The sequence below is a fragment of the Candoia aspera genome, chromosome 6 (assembly GCF_035149785.1).
Source record: "Candoia aspera isolate rCanAsp1 chromosome 6, rCanAsp1.hap2, whole genome shotgun sequence".
NCBI lineage: Eukaryota > Metazoa > Chordata > Lepidosauria > Squamata > Boidae > Candoia > Candoia aspera.
Genome location: NC_086158.1, coordinates 92,890,175 through 92,905,866, shown reverse-complemented (window position 1 = coordinate 92,905,866; position 15,692 = coordinate 92,890,175).

Genomic DNA, 15,692 nt, shown 5'->3' with positions numbered 1-15,692 from the left:
ACACATACAATATAAACCATTATCGTTCTTCCAGCATTTGCACATTTTAAAAATTCTCCATCCATTTTTCTTTCTTTCATAAACATTCTACCAAAGTAAACAAATTCATGAAGAACAGTCTATCCAACATTCAGAACCTCTCCTCAACCTTGTATCCTTCACTAATTCTCTTAATCTCCCATCAGAAGAAATTAAATAAATTATACTTTTAGATTAGTATTTATTCCTTTGGCATGCATTTCGTCTTTTGACTGTAACAAACCTAACAATGTATGATGGTAGTTATGTAACGATGAAGAGGCTCGATTTAAACCACATATTTGAAATAAACAGACCTTTCTTTAAGTCCTAATTTCTTTTCTCGCTCAGCATCTCAACTTGCAAGGAGACTCATAAAGAAGAGGAGATCCAAGACCCGAAGATATGGTTTCTGATCAGCAAGAGACTCTTCATGATATCACTTCTCTCGCTGATTCTGTGAAGGAAGCAGTCATATCGATTCATCCCTCAAATGCATATTTTCCATTTCTTGGAAAGGATTGTGGGATGCTTATTTTTGCAATGAATTCTAATACTGTTTGGGTGGCTTATACAGAACTTCTCAGATGTTTGTTGCTGCAAAAATAAATGTCCTATTATTCATGCAGCTGACAGTTGGTTTTGTTGTCCTTTCAGATAGGAAGAGAATATGTTGCCTAGACAAAAAACATAGCTATGTTTTCTTCCCCTCCACTCAAGCACTTCATTTACTACAGGAGGAGAATTCATCAACAGATGGATTCCTGAAATATATATGAAACGCATTGTTTGGAAAGTGTTACTCTCTCTAGTACCAGGTTCTTGAATCAGGGTATTACCAAGATAAATATAATCAAAGTTCAAGTTTTTGGAGAAATATGTATAAGCACTGTTACATTTGCAACATCAAAGCTGATCAGCAGTGTTATTGTGAATCTAAACAACAAAGAAATGAACAAAAGAAATAGTCATATCAGGCAGGGCCATTGGCATTAAATGGTCAAGATGCACAATAGTCTTTTGAGTAACAGCCCAGAAGCAAGAAAGAACAATGCTTACTTTTGCTAACATGAGAACGAAGATGCAAACAGGCCTTTCTGAAAAACATCAGGCTCGGCAAATATCACAGCTCTGGTTTTGAAGATAATATCTCAGGTCACCTCTTGGTAGAACAGAGATGTCTGGGAAAATAGGGACAAATGCAATAGATTCAACTGATGCACTTAGCAGTTGGATAAGTAAGATTTAAGTCTTTCCCTGTGCTTGTTACCAGCATTGTCAGGAAAGCTTTATTTCCAAAGCTTTCCTTCCCATTCTCTTCCATCAGACTTACCCTTCAAATCAGGGAAACTGTTACTTCTACATTCCACATTAGCTTTCCATTTCGCTTAGACTAGTATCCCCCGGCTCAGGCCGTTTCCAGATCAGTGGACTTGAACTCCCAGAATTCTCAGCAAATATCATCCTAGCTGGGGGATTCTAGGGATTGGAATCTGGAAGCTGCTCAGCTTGGGAAACACTGTCTTATTGCAAACCTGGTTTTCAATATCGCATGCATGTAACCTTTAAGGTTTTGTGTAATCAGGCAACTGAGGCAAGGGAATAGGCTGAATTCAGTTTTTATGTTTATCTTCTCAAACATATGACAGTAAGAATGACAATGACATATGAAAACCACAGTTTATTTCAATGTATCCTGTACATGGAGGCAAGGTTGCTAAGACAGAGATAAGAACTGTTCACATTGCACTTGGTTCCACAATTTTTTCCTGTTGAAATACATGTGCTGAAACCTATAGCTAGACAACTGACATAAACAAAATATAACATATAAAACCTAGGCCCATTGCATGGATACATTTAACTGCATGAAATAACAGTACCTCCTTTCTTGTAATCCTGACATTCTAAAAAAAATCAAGGATTAGTGAAAAACAAATTGAAAAAAAATACATATTTTAGGCATGAAATAAATAACAATAATTTCAGTAAATGACCTCTGTGTTTTGACATTCCCTTTCAGCAGAGAAGTTCACAGGCCTCTCACAGGCACCTCCAGAAGGCTGTAAAAACATTCTTTTCTCAGTAGGTTTTGGAAAGATTTGAGACTTCCTAAAGTTAGAGTGGTATGGATTCAGTCTTGTTTTTTTTTTCCCCAGTGTGTGTGTGTGTTTCCCAGAATCCACATGGTCCATTTGAAACTTGCAAATCAAAACTGCATGCCCAGTATCTGTTAATAATTAAGACAGTGTAAATCATTTATATCTGATAAGTGTTCAAGAGTTTGTATCCTTGCCTAGGACATAAGAAATATTTTTGCTAGATTCTGGTTTCTCTTCAGATTGTAAAAATCTTTTGCTGGATCAGTCCCAAGATTCATACCAGCCAGAAATCCACTATGCTTCATTACAAATTGTCCACTGGTCCCCTAAAGAGCTACAGCTTGGAAGTTTCAGTGGGCAGAAAAACAGAAGAGATCTTTAAAATCTGTTAATAGTTAATCATTTTATTAACAAGGCAAATAATCAACTCGAAGACTTGGTTTGCTGACAGCATAAATTGCTAATTTTTTTTGTAAAACAAGCCCTCTTATCATTGTAATTATGTAATTGCAATCATATTTGGACTACAAGCCACCAACGAACCCTTATGTAGAAGACCGGGAAGAGTTATACTCCAGGATGTTTCTAACCATGTAATGTTCTGCCAGCGTCAACCACCTCTAAGGGACTGCTATGACCAAATTGTGCAATTGATCAATTCCCTATCATTCAGAGATGTGAATCAAAGTTGGCAAGCCTACAGTGGAGCATCAGAAGGGAAGAAAAAGTTTGGCTTGACTGGTATGTGGAAGTATAATCCCATTACATTCTCCAGACATTTCACAGTTCGCCTTCTTGTCATCAACAATGTTGGGTTAGATCAGGGGGAAAAAAAACCTATTAGAGCAGACTGGCACTTCTTTTACAGTGTTTTTTGTTTTGTTTTTGTGTTTTTTTAATAAAGAGGATCTGACAAAGAGACAGAAAATGATGAAACCAAGGACCTGAACACTGTTGCCCATGAGACTCCCCTTACCCAATAGGAACGTCTTATTGACCTTGACGCATGAGTATAGGAGCCCCACTTATCAAAGCCATGCTGAAATTGGATCTGTGCTTCAAATAATGAATTTTGCCAGGTCATCCAGTTGTAATTCATATGTCACAGCTCTGCTGGCTACCTTGCTTTGCCAATGCTACCTAATTGGTTTTGAATCTTTCTGCCACCTTAGGAACAGTAGGGAGGGAGGGAGGGAAAAAGCTGCAGTTTACATGAATTCAAGTTCTGTATAAGATATTAGCACAACATACTCTCCGGTTATATAAAATGGCAGCCATGGAAAGTAAAGCCTTTCCCATCTACAGATAGTATGAAAAGACTGTTCTCTCCCGGTGAACCTGCAGTTTTTTCCCCTTTGGCCTGTCTGCTCTCTCAATGCATTAATCCAGCTCTTTCAACCTGTAGCCATTTCAGCAGGGCAAGTACCTACCAATCCTTCAGTAGCCAGGCAAGAAATATTCTTCCTTCCTTGCTCAGTCTCTCTCTCTCTCTCTCTCTCTCTCTCTCTCTCTCACACACACACACACACACACACACACACACACACAAACACACACACAACCTAAGGCATACTGGCAGCTGTTCCTTACTCCCAATGAACCATCATGCTTCCATCACTGCCAATGGGTCCGGTGCCATCTTGGGTTTCTTTCCATATCTCATTCCGAAGAAATATCAGGAGAAATTCCCCAAACAGAGCCCTGGAGAAGAAGCATATCCACCTGAAACCATCTAAACATGATAGATTTTGAGGTTCAAAACCTTTGTCTTGAAGGTTCAAGACTGAATACGGAAGAACCAGAAATATAAAGTAACCACATGCAGGGAAGACAGAAACTTCAACTGCACTGCATTCTAGTGAGTCCACAAATCACCCCAGCCCAGTGCCTGCTGGAAGACCCAGATAGAGGAGGAACTGGAGGCACCAAGCCATCATTTGAACTGGTTATTTCTTGATTGTCAATCTTAGACAGCCCACAAGAGCCTTATTCAGTTGACAGGGTTTATACCTTCTTTCCAATCATGCACTGACTCAGTCTACCCCCAAGATTGCTCACTGCAACCTGCTCTACTCTTGGTGTCCATGTGGACAACCTTAGAAAAGAGGCCTTCAGCTATTCAGATACATACAAAGATATGCATGCTCTGTGAGTGGAGGCTAGAGCTGAAGATCATCAAAAACTCTAGCATCAGAAATGCTGCTGGCGGCTAATCAGCAGGATCCATTCTCCATTTATGCCCCCCATTCATGAACACCGGCCCAACAAGCAGAACAGGGCAAATTGGGAGCAGACTGAAGATCGTTTAAGATTCTAATGATACACAGTATCTTCAACTGAAAACTAAAATGATCAGGATATTTTATCTAATCAGAACATGTTAGACTAGCCACTAATCCCAATGCAACATTATTCAAAAGAATTAAATTGGTTTTTTTTTTCCCAACCACAAAACCAACAATAATAACCTTATTTTTATCCTATGTTTATTTGTAGGAATGCAATTAGATGTGACCTTCATTTATTAGGAAAAAGAAAATGATTTGCTAAAGTACAAATGCAAACAGGAGCTTCTAAAACTATTTGCATGAAAATGATCTGTGGCAAATACAGAGGAAGACAGATGTCACATTTTTAAAAGCAGGGGCATGGAGGCCACCTGGAAAAATCCCTCATCACTTTAATTAGAAAAGTATAATTTTTCATTCTCATTCAGAAGCCGACAAATATTCTGCAGCTTTCCAGTATACATTATTATGTATCAGATAAACTAAATTGAGATACTGCATATTGGTTAGTATAGTTACTATTTTGTTAGTATTAATTAAAAATTGAAATACACACACAAATTCTCTCTGTCTCTCATACACACTCACACATACATCAAATAATGAGGTCTTTAACTCTTGCTAAAATACCACATCAGTTTTCTCGTCTGAATAGTGATGTACTGAACAATAAAAATAATTATCTATGGAAAGATCAGAGAAATTCCTAGGTGACAATAAAAGAACCACTAAAAATTATGTCCTTAGCTTTGATTGTTAAGCATTCCTTCTACTTTGCTCAGTATGTAAACTCTGCATTAAATTTGCCTTAATAATAAAGTTCCTAACCATCACAAATTTGCTTTTTGAAAAAAATGTTCATGCATGTTCAGTTCTGGCTGTTTTCCATATGGATGGACATGATGGATTGATTGATGAGAGAGAAGATGTGGCTTCTGGAGTTTTGTGTTTCCAGAGAGCAATCATTTTGTTATTTAATTGACGACTTACTTTACATTTTTATTCATAACAACTGAGGCTAAGCTGATGGAAATTTTTATTTTCTCAGTCTCCAAGATTCCTAATGATAGAGAGGTACAGTTAGGGGTACTGATATGCAGACTCAAACTTCAACCAAAACAATACAACCCCCCTTCTCTCTCTCTCTCTCTCTCGCCTTTTCCTTGGCTGGGTGAGGAAACACTGATTGATTGATATTAAAGTTTGCTCCAAAGTTACTCCTCATCCCAATTTATTCATGCCTGCTTCTGAAAAGCTAGTTGCACAATCTAATGCTGGTTTGCCAATATGTAGTCACTTTCTAGCATCTGAAATAATCTTACTGCTACCTGCCCTCTGTTGACCTAAATCCATTACTTCTGATTTGACCATCATTGTGCCCAGCATCACATTTAATGTGGTCTGGAAGCATTTAATTCTCTTGCTGTGTTTTCCAAAGAGCACTGGCTATCATAATTTTCCATGAGTCCTATGACTGAACATTTGATCGATTGATTGGTAATATATAGTGAATTATCTATCTTGAGCATAAGGAATGCTCATTTAGATTCATTTCCTCTAAACAAGCTTCAAACTAGTTTACATATTTTATGAGGTGGGGATTTCCATGGGGCAAGGCTGTAAAAACATGAGCAACCTGGATAAAGGAAAGAGTTGATAGTTAAGCCATAGAGTTTATCTTTACCCATTAAATATAAGGTCACCTTCCAGTCAAACATGACTTCTGGTGATCTCATGAATACACCTATGCAGTTTTCCTGGCATGATACAGAGGTGGTTTGCCATTGATTTCTTCTGCGATGGTTTTCTGACTTTCTAATCTAGCCTACATCTCTGGATGGTCCCGCATCCAAGGATTAACCAAGGCCAACCTGCTTAGCTTCCCAGATCAGCCATACTTTCTTACGTACTGCCTCTTAGCTGGACTGTTTAGCCATAGTACTACTTCATGCCTAGGTAAATTCACTACATGAATAGGAAGAGGTTGCTAAGCAACCAGGCAAGAGCAGTTGTAGTGGACTGCAACTCCCAATATTCCTAGCAGTAGCTGAAGGCCATGCTGGTGGGAATTCTGGGAATTTCAAGCCCATCTTATCCAGAAGGTAACTGTTTGTGCAACTGAAATGATGCTGGAGGAAAGCCATTTGCCATGCCCCAAATTACACTGCTGGGGACAGTATTGTAACATAAACTGGATATTGGAGTGAGGAACAAAGGAGTTTTTCTTTGGCAATCCAGTCTCATATTAAGTAACACAGTTACTCTTTTAATTTTCTATTCCTTGCCAGGTGTTCCCTAGCTACAACCCCTTGTGGCTTTCCTTTATTTGCCGCCATCAGCCACCATCATCACATATGTGGCTTTCTCATTTCAGAAGGCAGGGGCTCCACCTCTAAGAAAGGCCATTCTTTCAAGTAGCCCTGTTGGAGCCTCATCCAAAGTGCACAGGGACTGCACACGGGGATTTCATTTCCACTCTTTCATGTCAGGCCATTATCTTCTAGAGTTAAATCAATACAACAGGTAAAACGAATTGCCACTGCCTCCATTCTAATCCAATACTCTGGCAGAATTAATATCCTTCCCTCAGCCCACCAGAGATTTGCAGCTATTAAATCCTAAATTAAGGGTGTTCTGTTTTGCATGATACACTGCAGAGCCTTCCGGAGAAGGGGATCAGTTGATTTTCAAACCAGCATCTGCCTCAATGATGCTTGCTTCTTTTTCACTATTATTCAGAGACTTTTTCTTCCTTCTATTAACCTTTCTGGTCTTACTGTTTGGTTCTCTTCTGGCCAAAGCTGTATACAGCCTTCAGAAGCTAATGATGAATGTCTGTTGTTGGGTCCATCAGACCTCTTGTCAATAAATGGATATGAAGACACTTATGGGCTAGAAGGGTCATATTCTTGATGTTGCGGAGTGTTGGGGAGAAGATTCAGTCACCACCAAAGTAGAGAGGCTGTGGAATTATCACCTGTTAGAGGAGGTCATCTTCCAGGACACTTTCTTTGTCAGATCTATGGATGTGGCTTTTTCAACAGGAGGAATAATCTTCAGATGGAAAGCCTGCCATATTTCAGCATACTACTGTAAAGAGTCAAGGATGCAGGCACAGGAGCTCATGCAGTGATAGCATTCAGGTGGCATGACCCCTATTTCAATCCTATCACACTGTCATTGAGGTTTTGAGATTCTGACCTCTCCTTGTGCCAGTCCTGTTTTATTCTGATTAAGAGATGCCATTTCAGCCCAGTGCCTGAGTCTTTAGAAATAACATCAACTTGCCGCTCTGTGCTTCAAGAGGCAATCTGTACTCTCATTGGTGGGGCTTCTTGCCATGTCCTGCCCACCAGTTCCTAGAATCCCATCATAACAGCTTGCTGGCATCTATCTATCTATTTATCTATCTATCTAATGTACATAGCCACCCATCTCACTAGAAGTGACCTTTAGTTGTATGGCATGCATTTCGAATGAGCGGGACTTGGAAGGCCATGGGAGTTTTCAATGTATTTGAAACAGTTTTTAACAATTCATCTCTCCTTGCAGAATTTCTCCTCAAACAGCTTCCAGCATCTCCTCCTCTTCCTCCTTTTCTCCTTCACCAAACTATGGGTGATGGTTTGCAAATACACAGTCAGAAATGAGTACAGAAGAGAGAGAATGCGACAATTTCCCTTCTTTTCCTTCTGTGGTGAAGAAAGGGATGCTTGTTTAGGAGTTAACCTGGTGAAACCTAGAAGGGATTGGTGATTGACCAGTTTGAAATGATAGCAAGCAAGTACTGATTGGCTAACAGTTCTCTGAAGTCAGCCAGTGGCCAGGTAAGGCAAGTACTGATTGGCTGAGGGTTCTCTGTGAGTAACAGACCTTCAAACACAACCATGTTCATATTGCCAGGATGTCCTAATAGATCTGCAAATAGTTGAAACACTCAAAATTATTTTAAAACTGGGTTGAGAACAAATAGGAGACAAAAATGCTGGTTGTGTCATGAGTAAGGATGGCAAGCAGGGGGCTCCCATCCAGGCTGTAAAGCGCATGCGTAGCACTGAGGAATTAGGTAGCCATTCCAAGAGACACAGATCGGGCCCGCCTTAACCTTTGGGGTTTATATGTCTGGGTTTTTCCCACGCTTCTTCAGTTTGTTAGGATTTTCCTGTTATGTAGCAGCAATAAAACACTAGAGACCTGTTCCTTGTCTCAGAGTGGTTCCTGGCTGTTAGGACAGGTTGCGTGGAAAACTTCATGGAAATTCCCTAAAGTATGCATTAATGTTGTTGTATATGAGATGAGCAGCAGAGAAATTTGACTGACAAATAAATAAATAAATGTTGCTTCTGCCCAGTCCATTAGAGTAATCCAAGTTACCACAAATTACATATAGACAATTATCACTAGCATTTACAGAAGTTTATATCTGTTTTAAGACATGTGTTACATTGTAATGAATCAGAGATTTATAAACACTGACATTGAGAATCAAATGAATCCATTATAATCATAAGAGTGGTAGTTTTGACTTATTAAGATGGTGAGAAACATGGCTTTATATTAATTAACTAATTAATTAAAATATGATATTAGTAGAAGTATGACATGGGCAGGTCCTAAAGGAGGAAAATAAGGGATAATCTGTTTTGTTTTAAAAGTAGATTTAATTGAAAGCTGCAAGCAATTTTTAAAGTCTTTAAATAACTTTGAAAGTTATCCAGTTTCCTACATCTTTTGACAATGTATCCCCATATTCCTAATTCCATATTATTGCTTTCCTGGATAACTCAATACTGGACAGTTAGAGAGCAAGGAACTTTTATGAGTCTTGCATTTTGAATGTAAAACAATCTTTCTTGAAATGTGACATTTTGCCTCCCCCCAAAAAGTCGCAAATAATACACTTTTTGTACAACTGATTGCTATACTCTTTTTAAGTAGAGATATTTTCTGATATCCGGTGAAGAGTTAACTCATACAGCTTGCAGGTATTAGAGATAAACATTTGAAAAAAAAATAAATCCACTGAATGTTTAGTTACAAAATTTAAACTTAAAAATAAAAAGAGCAACCATTTTATTTCAGGACTGAATTCTGACATCTAAGTTTGACTACCTGTTTCATTAAATGAATAAAATCAATATTTTATGTTCTGCAGTCTCTTGCCAGTCAAATACAGATGACTACTGCAAACCAGTTATCACATAAAGCTTAATATTCATTTCATGTCAGATAAGAAGTAATACTAACTTCATCTGAAGGCCAGCTCCTAAATAATTTTGATTTAGGAATTCTTCAGGATAAATATTCAGAAATTAAATCCTGGTGATATAATCAGATTGGCACCAAACATTTGCATACGGGATAACCAAAGGAGAATTCTGAATCAGATATTGAGTCTCCATTCCTTCTGCTACTAGAGCACTAACTATAGAAGAGAAGTGAACACACAAGGAATATTGCAAGTAATGGAGCATTAAGAATTAGCCTTCTGGTTTATTTCTTAGATTACGTATGAATAGTTGCACCTTGAGCACCAACTTTGTTCTTCCCATGATCCCAGACTGGAGAGATGAGGAAGGTGAATAATTCTTTGGGGGCATCTGGGTGGGGGGAGAGGACGTGTGATTGCCATCTTTGACCCTTTTTTCCCCCTCCTTGTGGACATCCCTTGTCATAACTTGAAACACATGCAAAATCTATTTATTTTATTCAATTTATATGACCACTCATCACATCATGGTGACTCTGGCAGTGAACAGAAGTTCAAAACAACAGTGAGAATAAAACATATAACCAGCAGCCAAGGTTAAAAAAAAAACAATCAAACCATGATTAACATAGCCATCTCATGGGCTGTAACTGAAATCTGACCCCAACCCTGGGAACACAGCCATACCTTCAAGGCCTTGAGAAAGGGCCAGTCTGATCTTTGTATGTACAAAGGATCCAGTCACTTCACAGTGAGAGAAGGGATGTCTTTGTACCTCTAACAAGCAGTATAAACAGTAACACAAATGTCACACAACAGAATCTTCCTGGTCCTCCTCATCAAGTGGTTCTTCTGAACCAATATCTTGCCATTGTTCCCTATCTACCACCTAGAAGTCCAGACCTCCACCTACTAAACAGAGTATCCCTATAGCTTTGCTTATTCCCCATCTCTCAGTCTACAAATCAAATCAAATCAATTGTTATAATCAAAGATCGGTAATCAATCTCTACAAGTGCTTCTCACCTTCTCATCTTGGGAGATTTTATTGATGTTTTTGGCTCTTGGATTTTTTGCCATTTGGAAAAGAATCAGTGCAGAGAGGTAAAATAAGTATGTCCATAGCTGTTTCTTTTTTTACAATTGGGTAACGTGGTGACAAAGGTGCACACTCTTAAAGAAGCCCTCCCTGGCCCAGTTATGCCACTACAAACCAGTCAGAAATACCTGTGACTGGTTTGGTAGTGTCTGTGCAGCTACGGTTCTTCTTAGATAACATCCTTTGGTGATGGTCTCTCTCTTCTTCTATGACCCTTCTTGAAGCTGGAACTAAGAGGCACATGTTTCACACACACACACACACACACACACAAATCATTATTCTTTTCTCTCCAATAAATCATGGTTTTATGTGCATTTGTGATCCAACATGTACATGGTCTTTGCATTTCTCAGGGGCAAACAAGTGAGCTTCCATCTTCTCTCCACCTTCAGGACTTTAGACCCAACGATTCAGAGCTCTTCTTTTCATTTTGCCCAAGACCAAACTGAAATTTGCTCCCTTTAGCCTAGCAATTTCACTACTGAGCATGAAACTTGGCAACTGGGAAGTGAAAAGGGTCTTTGAACTGCATGGCTTCTTGCTCGGAGTTGGCGCGGTGGGGGCAGTGAGGGGGGACCAGAAAGAGAGATCTTTAAGTCCAAATGTGGCTGAAATGCTCTGAAATCGGGTGGATTTGAATGCAAGGGGAATCAGAATGTGGCATATGGATCCTAAGCAATAACTAAAGGAGAAGCTGAAACAGTGCCAAAAAAGAAGTAGTCAAAACCAGTAACTGGAAAACAGCCAAGGAAATAAGGTGGCAGTGGGTGGCAGGAAGAAACCAGACGGAATGGCAGACAACATATCCTGGTTTAGGAAATGAGTCTCAGCAGGGATCTGAAGCATTTAAATCAGTCTCTAGTTCTCTCCTCTTTTTATTTCCTTTAAATGATGTGCTCAGTTCCTTCCAGCCTCCCTCCCCATCTGCATACATAACTGAGTTGCATTTTTATCCCCTTAATTCACACCCTTCTCTGCAACCGTGCAACCAAAGTTCATTGGGATGTTTTGTACTGAAGCCAGTCACTGGGAATTTCTTTCCTGATGTTTTTGCTTATTTCTGCCTTCTATTTCTGAGCCGCAGCCATGTTTGGCTCTGAAGGTGCACTTCAGAGAAAGGGAATCATGCAGTGAAAAGAGAAGACAGGCTGACAATAGAAAGAGGCAAAAGATTTGTTACAGTTCTGGGTCTACCATTTCCTCTCTCCCCCACCCCCTCGCTCTGGGAACTACCATCACTCTGAACTCCCATTTTATTGCCCAGTACAAGTAAATATTCACAATATCGCAGATGAATAATTTAGTACAAACAAAATGAAAAATAAACAGCTTTACTTATCAATCAATGAAAATGATTGGCAAGCCCAAGAGGACAGATTCAAACAAAGTATAATATTCCAAGATACCCATTTCCAAATTCACTTCTTATAAAGTGACTATTAACCAAATTATAAACATACAGCATGTAAAGAGAATCAAAAATATTAACAATGCTATGACAAAGCACTGTCATTCTTACCTATATCAGTTTTTATCTGAACCCATTAGAGCTCTTCCAGATCAAAAGGTTTTATAAACCTTTGGCTAAGCTCTAGCTGAAGAGCATTACATGACATCTCCATGTTTAGAGTGACCTGTTTATTCTACCCAAACTTCCACTAGACAAGGTAGAATTCACAAAATATCTGTGTTTTCACTATTATATCAGGATTATTCCTGGCAGGCAGTCTGGTGTAATGGCTAGGACATTGAACAAGGAGGAAAGAGACCCAGGATGAAGTCTACCATTGGCCAATGGAAACTCATGGGGTGACTTTGAGCCAGTCTTTACTTCTCAGCCTAACCTGCCTTGTAAGATTGTTGGTGAATGCTGTGTAGTAAACTGCTGGAGGAAAAGTGGAATATAAATATCTCTCTCTCTCTCTCTAACACACACATACAAACACATACAGAGAGACACACACAGACTTCTTTTCCTAATTGCATGACAAAAAAATTATCTTTCTTCTCCCAAGAGCTGAATGTTCTGTACAGTTTTAAACTACAGGCTGAAGAGCAAGAAGTTGCAATAGTCCACACATCTTCTCCTGGCAAAGTCTTGGAGCAACCTTGATGTCCTAATCTCTTGCACACAAGAATACTTCATTACTCCCTGACGAAATGAAAACCCCACACAATTTCTTGCTGACACCACATGATAGGTAGCATAATCTTTGCATCCCTGCCCATGTAATCGTCAGTCCTCATTGCATCCAGGAATATACCCCCATTATTACCTACTACACTGCAACACTGGCTCTTACAGAGTTAAGGTTCCCCATGAGACTTAGACCAGGAACCACTTAACTCATATTTTCATATTTCACTGGGTTTTAGCAGATGAAGAAGGCTAGTAGGAAAGTCAGCCATCTCTCCATCACCCTTTTTTTATAAAAAAGGACATTTTTAGGAAATTGTACTTCTGAAGGAAAACCAAAACCAAAACTCTGACTGATAAACAGAGTAAGGAGATTGAGTTCCTCATATAACCAGAACCTTAAATGCTAGATGAATTATTATAGATTCAGAAGGAAGTATCTGGAAGATCTGGACATGGATCTTTATGAATTAGAGGACAGTTCCAGTGAAGAATAAGCAGTAATACAGCTAGAATCCAGCTGTGCCTGATGACTCTTCTTCTGGCTAATGATCAAAAGTCAAAGCAAATAATAAACATTTTCGAGATGAGCAGTATCATTTGCAAGATTGCATTTTTAATGTTCAGTGACCATTATAGCCTGGAATTGGGGGGAAAAAGGATGTGGGATTTACCCCAAGTAAAATAAAAGCTCTGGCCATTCACTCTGGGATATTGTCTGCCTGTCTGCTTGGGATCACCTGAAATGTTAGCAAGCAATTGTTGTAGAATGTCCTGTAATTAATAAATGGGACCCCACCTTCAGAAAGCATTAACATTTCAAGTTGGATCACTGCCTGTCTCCTTAATAGCTTGTCATTAGGTAGACCTAACAACCTGCTCTTTTTTTTTCCAGTGCCTGAAAGGCAGCAGGATCTATAAATGAGTAACTTGGGGGGTGCAGGAGAGAAAAATCTCACGTTGGAAATAGCTTCCTTCCCAGCCCTTTATTATCATCATATTATTATCCACACGGCCAGTACCTCCTTTAATCAATTTAACATAATATGACCTATGAGTTAATCTTCCCTAATGAGAAGGCCACCTTCACTCCATTAAGAAATAGATATATCATCAACCTCATCTTCCAGATGAAGAAGGCAATTATGAAGGGAGCCTGGAAAGTGGTAAAGCTAACTAAAGAGAAAAGATGTGACTGGTAGAAGATGTTTGAAAGGAAAGCCTTGCATGCAAGGCAGAGTCTTAGGATAAGCAGAGGACTTGCCAATTCTCCTCTGGACTGACGTGACCCATTCATGCTGAGCCAATGTGCAGACTGTGCAGAGCAGAACTTTGATCATCCTTGGATTTCACATTCCTCAAATCTTCACTGCAAATTGGCCCGATATATTTCCCCAAAATTGCATTGGAAAAGCTTGCAGAAATACAAATTGAAATGTGAATGTCCATGCATGCAGATGTTTAAGAAATAAACATGAATGAAGGGATGGAAAAGACAGAAGTTAGGACAAGAGACACAGATAGAGAGCAATCTGGATAAAGAGATGACTCCATTACATTCTGCAATAGGGAGTATCTAATTATATCAACAGAGTAAGTCTTCTATAGTTTTGCACAAGCCTGGGAGTTGTCTAGGTTTCTGTTAAATAAACATCTTCATGGAAACTGACCACTTTCCAGAGGAGACTATTTTACAGTGATTGCTTTGTTTTGCTGGTTTCATTCATGAATTTCTGTAACATCGTTCTGCAGAAAACAACCACCAAAGCCATTCCCAAGACACAAATAGGAACAAAGCAAGATTAAAACCAGTTCCTCCAATAAAAGTGGAAAGAGAATTAGCTTGCATAGAGAAAGATGGAGCTATGCATCACATTTTAATGACAATCAGTTGCACATCCGTGGAGCCATGTACCTTAATCCATAGATAGTGCCTATGTTAAATCACAGCTTCCTTTGGATATTTCACTACTGGACTACATCTGGCTTTGTTTAATGTCACTACATGAAGCTAACCACATTTTGTAACAATTAATGGTCCCCTGGTGGAAACTCCAGCAAAGGCTTTTGGGGGAATTTATGGCAGGTCTATATCAGGATCAGATGAGCTGTTTAAAAGAGCTTGTTTGGGTGGTGAGGGAGTATGAAAATTAAAGTGGCTTTAAAATAAAAAGCAAAGCAATAAAAGCATTACTCACCAACTATTGAGTGAGGAAAAAAACACACACATGTGCACATACATGAAAATGGAACAAGGAGGGATGTGGAAAGGATGCAAAGATCGCCTTCCCCTGTATTCTCCATTAAATATCTCACACAGTATTATGCATACCTTATGTTCAAACACAACCAGCAAGTTTGCCTTTCCCATGTACCTGGACAGATTTATGGTTTCAAGCCTAAGAGAGCCTGGATCATCTGTCTGTTAGGAAGCCATATTTGAGAAGTATCTGAAGCCATGTTTCTGAGGCATCATGCATCTTACAAAGGGTGTTCTGGGCTGTGGTCATTGGTTCATAGCGTTAAAATGTCACTGTATCACTGCACATTGGAATATAGCAACTGGGGTTTATGAGAATGGTGTACAGGTGAGGTGGCTTTTGTTTAAATATCACCTTAAGAGGAGCTGGCACCCAAAGGTTTAGTTCTTACTTGGAGAGTTAGTCCATATCTGGGCTACAAACAAGGGTTCACTATAGAATTCCAGTAACCTACTTGCTGCTTAAAACCACAATACACACTTTGGTAAATTAAAGCACTAGCAACTGAATCAACCTTGGTTAGATTTTCAGAGGCTTAATGTGTGGTTTACTCCCAGCTGACTTGGTTAGTATAC